Genomic DNA, 9,433 nt, shown 5'->3' with positions numbered 1-9,433 from the left:
GGAGAAGGGCGGCATATAAATACATAAATAAATAAATAAATAAATAAATAAATAAATAAATAAATAATAAATATAAATAAATAAATAAATAAATAATAAATAAATAAATAAATAAATAAATAAATAAATAAATAAATAAATAATAAATAAATAAATAAATAAATAAATAAATAAATAAATAAATAAATAAATAAATAGCAAGCAGCCTGTCAGCTTCAGCACACTATTGCAGCCTGAATCAGCACAAGCAGCTGATTGGTGGGTGGACCACCCTCCCAGAATACCTCCAATCAGCTGTTCCAGGCTGCAGGGATTGCCACAAACCATTGCCGCCTCATGTTTTTGGCCTCAAAATGCTCTGTTTTAGACCCCTTCCAGGCTGCGGGGATCGCCACAGCACATTGCTGCCGATCGCTGCCTCCATGCCTCGCAGTCTACGTGCTTTGCGTTTTTGGCCTCCATACGCCCCATTTTTGGCCTCTACGCATTGTGTTTTGGGGTGATTCCACATGGAGGAGATTGCCGCCACTGCCGCTGATCCCTGCCGGCTGGAAACCGTCCAAAAACATAATGCATGGAGGCCAAAAACGTGATGTACAGAAGCAGCGATTGGCGGCGATGTGCTGTGGCGATCCCCGCAGCCTGGAACTGGTTTAAGATGAAGCGTTCAGAGGCCAAAAATGCGACGCGCGGAGGCCAAAAATGCAAGGCACAGAGGCAAAAAACATGAGGCACGGAGGCAGTGATGTGTTGTGGTGATCCCCACAGCCTGGAACAGGTCTACAACAGTATGCGGAGGCTGAAAACACGAAGCATGGAGGCCAAAAATAGCCGAAAGGTGGGGGCCAGCGGGTGGGCGGGGCTACATTTGGTGTATAAGATGCACCCAAATTTTCACCCTCTTTTAGGGGGAAAAAGTGCATCTTATACTTTGAAAAGTAAATTGCTCTGGGACTTTAGAATTCAAACAGACAGACCTGCCACATAACACCCCAGATTTAACCATTGTCGATAAGAAAGACAAAAAAAGGCTGGATAGTGGATGTGGCAGTGCCTGGAGACAGCAAAATAGAAGATAAAGAATTGGAGAAAATAACAAAATACATAGACCTACAAATAGAAATAGAACGACTGTGGCAAAGGCAAGCAAGGGTAGTACCAATAGTAATAGATGCCTTGAGTGCAACCCCAAAACAATTGGAGCACCACTTGAACACCATTGGCATTGACAAATTCTCCATCAGTCAACTGCAGAAGGCAGCTTTACTGGGAACAGTTTCCATCCTGCGACGATATCTGTAACACCATCAAACATCCACATCTGCCTATCCAAGGTCCTTCAAAACTTTTTTTTGCAAAACTAGCAATTTTTGATAGCTTTGTAGCTTTGTAATTTCCCCATTCTACATTTATATGACAATTTTATATTTTTTGATTGTCCATGGGGTCGCAATGGGTCGGACACTACTTCGCAACTAACAACAAAAATTTGTTTTTGACTCTCAGCAAATCATTGAAGATTTCAAATTTAACTACAAAATATGCACAGACCTAATATGCATCCTGTAAGCAACCTAAACCTATTTACATTTAGTCTTAAATAAACTTGCTGAACTGTATCTAATTTCCTCATTTAAAAAAAGGACAGGAATGATGCCTATTCTTCAGCCACCTATCACCCATGGCTGCCACAGCGATGTAGTCCTATGCATTCTCATCTGGCCACAGGTTCCATTAAACAGGGATTTTTACAGAATGCTTCAGTATCAGTTTGATAACTTTTAACCTGAAAGAAAACTCTGTAAATTAATCATGAAAATAACAAAAAAAAAAAAAATTACCATCCAAGTTAAAGTTAAATATTAATTCAACGATGATAGAATTTCTGCAATGCTTAGTGACCATAATGTGGATGGCAAAGAAATAAAAGTAGTTGTTTTGTTTCCTTGGTTTCAAGAAGGTAAGATTGTCACAGTGCTAGAGAAGTAGAGATTCATCCCAAATAGAAGAGCAATGTCACATTTTCTGTAGACAAAATAGAATGCTGTACAATCAGGCCAGAAACATTAACAAGGGAGATCAGAGCAGCAAAAAAAAGCTATTCTGAAAAGCTAAGGAATCAGTTCTCAACAGATGAACCAAAAAACATGTGGAAAACTCTCACCGGTTACAGCAAACCTCCTTCCCATGCTGAAGGAAATCAACAACTTGCAGATGACCTGACTGTGTTTTACTGTAGGTTTGAGAGAAAACTACTGCCACCTATCTCCACAATCCCCATCTCAGACACACCAACAACAGCCAAGTCTCCTACAACTGACCCCATCCCGTTGGGCCCACCACCACTGGTGATTAAAGAAAATGAGGTGCAAGGTCTATTTCACAGGCAAAAGCCAGGAAAAGCACCAGGCCCAGACAAGATAACTCCTTGCTTAAAAGCCTGTGCTGACCAACTGGCCCCCATCTTCACTCGCATCTTTAATAAATCACTAGAGATGTGCTATGTTCCTTCTTGTTTCAAATGCTCTACTATCATCCCAGTGCCAAAGAAACCCTCCATCAAGGAACTGAATGACTACAGACCAGTTGCTTTAACATCTGTAGTTATAAAAACCTTTGAAAGGCTAGTGCTGGCCCACCTGAAAACCATCACAGATCTGCTGTTAGACCCCTTGCAATTAGCCTATGAGCAAATAGATTGATAGATGATGCTGTCAGGATGACTCTGCACTACATCCTACAACATCTTGAATCTCCAAAGACCTATGCAAGGGTCCACTTTGTAGACTTTAGCTCAGCATTCAATACCATCATTCCAGGTATTCTTCTAACTAAATTAAATCAGCTAGCTGTACTTGACTACACTTGTAAATGGATCATCATCATAAGCTTCCTAACAGACAGGAAGCAACAAGTGAAGCTAGGCAAAATCACATATCTGTAAAATTAGCACAGGAGCCCCCCAGGGCTGTATGCTCTCTCCACTTCTCCCTATACACCAATGATTGCATCTCAAAAGATCTCTCTGTTAAAAGTACTGAAGTTTGCAGATGATACAATAGTGATTGGTCTCATTCAAGACAATGACAAATCTGCATACAGAGGGGAGGTTGAACAACTAGCCTTGTGATGGAATTGGAACAATCTTGAACTAAGCACACTCAAAACCGTAGAAATGATGGTAGATTTTATGAGAAACCCTCTTATATTACCATCTCTTACAGTACCAGACAACACAATATCAACAGTAGAGTCCTTCAAGTTTCTAGGTTAAAATGGACACCTAACATCAAAAACGTCATCAAAAAAGCACAACAAAGAATGTTCTTTCTGCGCCAACTCAGAAAGCTCAAACTGCTCAAAGAGCCACTGATTCAGTGGAACTATTGAGTCTGTCATCTGCACCTCTATAACTGTCAGGTTTATTGCAACCCAACAAGACAGACACAGACTTCAGAGGATAATTAGAATTGCAGAAAAAACAAGTACTACCAACCGGCCTTCCATTGAGCACCTGTATACTGCACGAGTCAAAAAAAGGGCTGTGAAAATATTTACAGACCTCTCGCATCCAGGACATAAACTGTTTCAACTCCTACCCTCAAAATGAAATCAAACTATTTACTAAGTTTGCACTACTATTAATCTTCTCATCGTTCCCACCACCCATCTTCTTCCACTTATGACTGTACGACTGTAATTTTGTTGCTTGTATCCTTACGATTTATATTGATATTGTTTTCTGATTGCTTATTTGTACCCTATGACTATCATTAAGTGTTGTACCTTATGATTCTTGATGAAAAGATTCTTGATCTTTTCTTTTATGTACACTGAGAGCCTATGCACCAAGACTAATTCCTTGTGTGTCCAATCACACTTGGCCAATAAAAAAATCTATTATATTCTATTCTAGTTGTTCTGGTGTGCAGTGCTCAATAGCGTCATTTTGAGGGTAGGAGTTGAAACAGTTTATGTCCAGGATGTGAGGGGTCTGTAAATATTTTCACAGCCCTCTTTTTGACTCGTGCAGTATAGAGGTTCTCAATGGAAGGCAGGTTGGTAGCAATTGTTTTTTCTGCAATTCTAATTATCTTCTGAAGTCTGTGTCTGTCTTGTTGGGTTGCAGATCCAAACCAAACAGTTATAGAGATGACAGACTCAATAATTCCTCTGAAGAACTGGATCAGCAGCTCCTTGGGCAATTTGAGCTTTCTGAATTGGCACAGAAAGAACATTCTTTGTTGTGCTTTTTTGATAACATTTTTGATGCTAACTGTCCATTTTAGATCTTGCGATATGGTCGAACCTAGAAATTTGAAGGTCTCTACTGTTGATACTTTGTTGTCTAGTATTGTGAGAGGTGGAAGTACAGAAGGGTTTCTCCTAAAGTCTACCACCATTTCTACAGTTTTGAGTGTGTTCAGTTCCAGATTGTTCCGGTCACATGACGAGGCTAGTTGTTCAACCTCCCCTCTGTATGCGGATTCATCATTGTCTCGAATGAGACCGATCACTGTTGTGTCATCTGCGAACTTCAGTAGTTTAACAGATGGATTGTTAGAGATGCAGTCATTGGTATACAGAGAGAAGTGGGGAGAGCACACAGCCGTGGGGGGGGGGCTGTGCTAATTGTACAGGTATCTGATGCGATTCTGCTTAGCTTCACCTGCTGCTTTCTGTTTGTTAGGAAGCTTATGATCCACTTGCAAGTGTGTTCAGATACCTGTAGCTGGTTTAGCTTAGTTAGAAGTGTGTCTGGAATGACACACTGGTATTGAATGCTGAACTAAAGTCTACAAAGAGGCCCCTTGCGTAGGTCTTTGGAAATTCAAGATGTTGTAGGATGTAGTGCAGAGCCATATTAACAGCATCATCTGTTGATCTATTTGCTCGGTATGCAAATTGCAAGGGGTATAACAGCGGATCCATGATGGTTTTCAAGAGGGACAGCATTAGCCTTTCCAAGGTTTTCATGACTACAGATGTTAGAGCAACTGGTCTGTAGTCATTCAGTTCTTGATGGTGGGCTTCTTTGGCACTGGTATGATAGTAGAGTGTTTGAAGCAAGAAGGAACATAGCACATCTCTAGTGATTTATTGAAGATACGGGTGAAGATGGGGGTCTGTGTCAGCACAGACACAACTAGACACAAGAACAGTTTTTTCCCGAACGCCATCACTCTACTAAACAAATAATTCCCTCAACACTGTCAAACTATTTACTAAGTCTGCACTATTATTAATCTTCTCATCGTTCCTATCACCCATCCCCTTCCACTAATGACTGTAGGACTGTAACTTTGTTGCTTTTATCCTTACGATTTATATTGACTGTTTCCTAATATGATTTGATTGCTTATTTGTACCCTATGACCAGTGGTGGGTTGCCCCCGGTTCGGACCGGTTCTATAGAACTGGAAGTAAAACCGGCAGGAGGGTCTGCACACCAACCCCGACGTCATCAGAACGCCTTTGCGCATGCCCCGTTGCAAACCGGTAGTAAAGGTAGGTAGAACCCACCCCTGTTTATGACTATCATTAAGTGTTGTACCTTATGATTCTTGATGAATGTATCTATCTTTTCTTTTATGTACACTGAGAGCATATGCACCAAAGAAATTCCTTGTGTGTCCAATCACACTTGGCCAATAAAAAATTCTATTCCATTCCATTCCATTCTATACAGAATAATTTCTATAACAAAAATCAGAATCCTAAAGGCAATTGACTTGTGCAAATTGAAAAAGAGGGAAAGAACTCCTTCAGATACTTTTGAGTTATATCTTTTAAAAACTAGATAATTTAGAGACAAATATTACGAATAACTTGGACTGCAGTCAATAAAAGTTGGCAGCTTCCTTGGGGAAAAGATCAATAAGCAGAAACCCAGGACATGTGGAGACAGGTGGAGGAAGTTATGCTTAGGAGACTGAGGAAAGTAGAACGGAGAAGTCAGCGGACACATTGATGGATGGGACTAAGCTATCTGCTATTCCGAGAGATAGCGAGCGCTCAATAGGAGTTCTGCACACAGCACCTAATCAAGGAAATTAACATCGGAACGAGGATTCCAATGCCGTTTCTTTACCACAAAAGCAACCACGGCGACAATATGATTGGCTCAACGCTAGAAAGGCAGCAACAAGCCCCGCCTCTTATCTTCCCGCGTCACCTCGCGCTTCGATTCCCATTCCAACGCGGCGTCCCCTTTTCCGCATTCCCGTGGTGCTTAGCGACGAAAACCTAAACCGACGAGGGGTCCGACCTGCAGTTTACAAAATGGAAAGGTAAAAAGTGCATACGGATCCCGAGAGGTCTCAAATAAAAGCAAAGGGGCGGGGCAATAATCCCGAGGCGCCATTTTTAAACAGCCGAGCAGGCACCCGACGCCTGCTCTGAACTGGTAGGTGAGGGAAAGAGGGCGGAAAGGGGCCGGTAGGGTTAGGATACTTCCCGAGACATTTGGCGACCCACGGTTTTTTTCTTCAAATGTGACTTTATTGCAAAATTTCGTAATGTACAGGGTTGTTTTTAATGAACTCATACGCTTTCGTGTTAAGTCTGCGACAGCCTTTCTCGGCCTACTAAGTATTATCCTTCCTTGGCTGGAAACTCTCGAATTTATAATGTTGATACTTCAGAAATGACGCTTTCTTTTGCTGAGCGATGAGGGGAAAAAAACACTATCGGGTGTGGTCTTTTACCTGATAATCACTTGAATGTTGGGGAGTTGGGCTGTACAATTTAGGGAAAATTGATGTAAGACATCTCAGCTATGCGGAAATCTCCACAAGAACCCTTTATTGATATCCTAAAACAGACTCCTAAAACAGACTTTGCATGCTCATTGGGTGGAGGTGGGAATTACTGGGGTTTATATCTGAGCAACTGCTTATGAGATTGTGCTGGATAAGATTTAATGTGTCAGGATCTTTCACCACCTGAAGTTTAGAAAGCAAAAAGGCAGGAAAACTTTGTATTGTAACACTCAGCTGCTTACTTATTTTTGTATGTAAAACAAAATTCTGCAAACATCTGCTTCCATCCTTGTTAAGTTGATAGTGATAATAAGAATATCATATAAATAATAGATTTATACTGATAATTGTACCCAAAATATGTTATCTAAAATGACTCTCAATTTTCCTTGGTAAGGCACCTTGATGCTTGTTTTGATATTGCTGTTTTTTGAGTCCCGAAACAGAGGTTTTGTACGTTCATTACCACAAACCCCTTAAAATGCTCAAATAGTGTTTTGTATTCACTCTTATTCTCATGAATAAAACAAGCAATTTCATCAGAATTAGAACTGGACAAGGAATAAAAAACCACTTCTTAAAAGATCTATATAACTTTCACCATAGCCTTTTGACATAGGTTTGCTTTTGTTGCAACAGTGATCTTTAGCTTTGCTGTTAGTATCACAAAAACTTTCCATTTTAAAATAATGGATCAAAAAGCCGGACTTCATTAACAGACTAAGCCAATATTATTCTAGGCCTGCAACTGTGATTTTTAAATTGTTTTAAGAAACATTAAGAAACATTTCACTTTAGACTAGGAACAACTCAGGCAGAGTGGAATTGCTCTCAATTTTCTACTCTCTTCTACTTTGCAGAAGCCAGCTGCTCCCAGGACAAGCCTGTTCAGCTTTTTTAAAAAAAAAATCCCCTAAATTGCTTGCAATCAAACCCTGAATTGGGTGTGGCCCACAATTTGAGCACCTGTATTGTGATTTCTTAAATGTATTCTTATGAAGGTAGTCATTTTTGGTAATCCATAATACATAGTTTAGAATTGTATACAAATCCAATGAATTGTACTTTATTAAGTAATCCAGTTGAGTATGTTTCAGTAGTTTCTATGAAAAGGAAGAAGTGTTCAAAAGTGAAAGAAGGGGGTAGATCTCCTCATCTACTTTTGGTTCTGACTATAATATTCCTTAATTCAGTGAAGTCTCATTGTACAACCCTAGCTGTAATGGAGTGTGTCACAATGAAAAATAAATTACCCATAATTTAGACTAGATAAATTATTTTTATGTTTAAGTATTTATAAAAAATCCCACAAGATGTCAGTAAAATCCGAATAATTTTATTATTTTTTCTTACTAAATCATTATGTTTAATAGTTAATACACAATTTTAAAAACAGTTTACAAAGAAACAAAACTAAATTTGAGCATTATATCATAAGTAAAATGTTTAAATAGGGAGCCCCCTACATATTATTACTGTATACAGTGGTACCTCAGTTACTTGGTTCCAGGAGACATGCTGAATACTAAAAACAAACTAAAGTGCCAAAATAAACCAGGTGACTTACCATGTAAGCCCTTGTTTTGGCTGGGAGGAACTTTTTGAATATTCTTTTTCCTATGTCAGTGACCTTCCCAGCATGGCCAACTTCCTATCTGCCCTCTGCGGCTGACCCCTTCTTCCTTTTGCACCACACCAAATACCAAAGAAACTACGAATACTGGGACAATATTTTCACATCAAAATGTGTCAAGTACCAAATTTGATGAGTTTTGAAGGAGTCGCATACCGAGGTACCATTGTAATTTTCATATATTTGGTATTTATATTTAATAGTTAGATTGTATCCGATCTTCTCCCAGGAACTCAAGTCAGTATGCAAAATACTCACTACCGTCTTGAGAAGTGTAGGTTTAGTTAAGAAACAGTAATCAACTTAAAGTCATGCAGCAAGCTTCTCAACCTTAGTCTTACTCATTATGGTAGCTCTGTTTTTAATGTCCATAATATTTAGTTGAAATGCCATGTATTTCAGACAATTTATAGGTAGCAGTGCTGCACAAGGTAGAAAGGTATTTTAAGGATTAAAATACAAAATGTTATACAATTTTAAAAAATCACAGCAAAAAACCCTGTTCTATTTCAAAGTTTGAGATTTTCTCTTTTAAAAATATGTATTTCTTCCTTAAGGTAATTTTAAATCCTGAAAGGGTATAATATGACCTACTGTACTGTGTATACTCTGTTACTTTTAGGTTTAGCGCTCATAACAATAGGATATTTTAGCAAGAATAGAAGTAAGGGATTCAGATATTATAATAGTGGAGTTTCTGTATAGTTAAGCCAGATACATTCTCATCAAAGGACATGGTCAACTTGATTGGCTTTCATGCAAAGTTCACAGTATCCCTCAGGAATAGCTCTTTTACACCCACAGGGACAGCCAATACTCTTGTAAAGAAAAAAAAGTTCAGATAATTGTGAATTGCATGTATTGTTCACAATTTAGCATATTTGGTTTACTTTGAATTGAATTGTAATGCATGAATATAGATTCTTAGTGAACGTCTGTTGTTTGGTGGCAAAATGAAGTTTTGCAACATGTATTTAAGAAAGAGGTTTTTTTATCATGATGTACTAACTATTAATTGGGTGCTTTTTTGTTTGTACAG

Source organism: Pituophis catenifer, unplaced genomic scaffold, assembly GCF_029215685.1.
Source record: "Pituophis catenifer annectens isolate HBS135680 unplaced genomic scaffold, rPitCat1.0.hap2 SCAF_7, whole genome shotgun sequence".
Classification (NCBI taxonomy): domain Eukaryota; kingdom Metazoa; phylum Chordata; class Lepidosauria; order Squamata; family Colubridae; genus Pituophis; species Pituophis catenifer.
The sequence above is the reverse complement of the archived record's forward strand: the minus strand, read 5'-3'. Positions refer to the sequence as shown.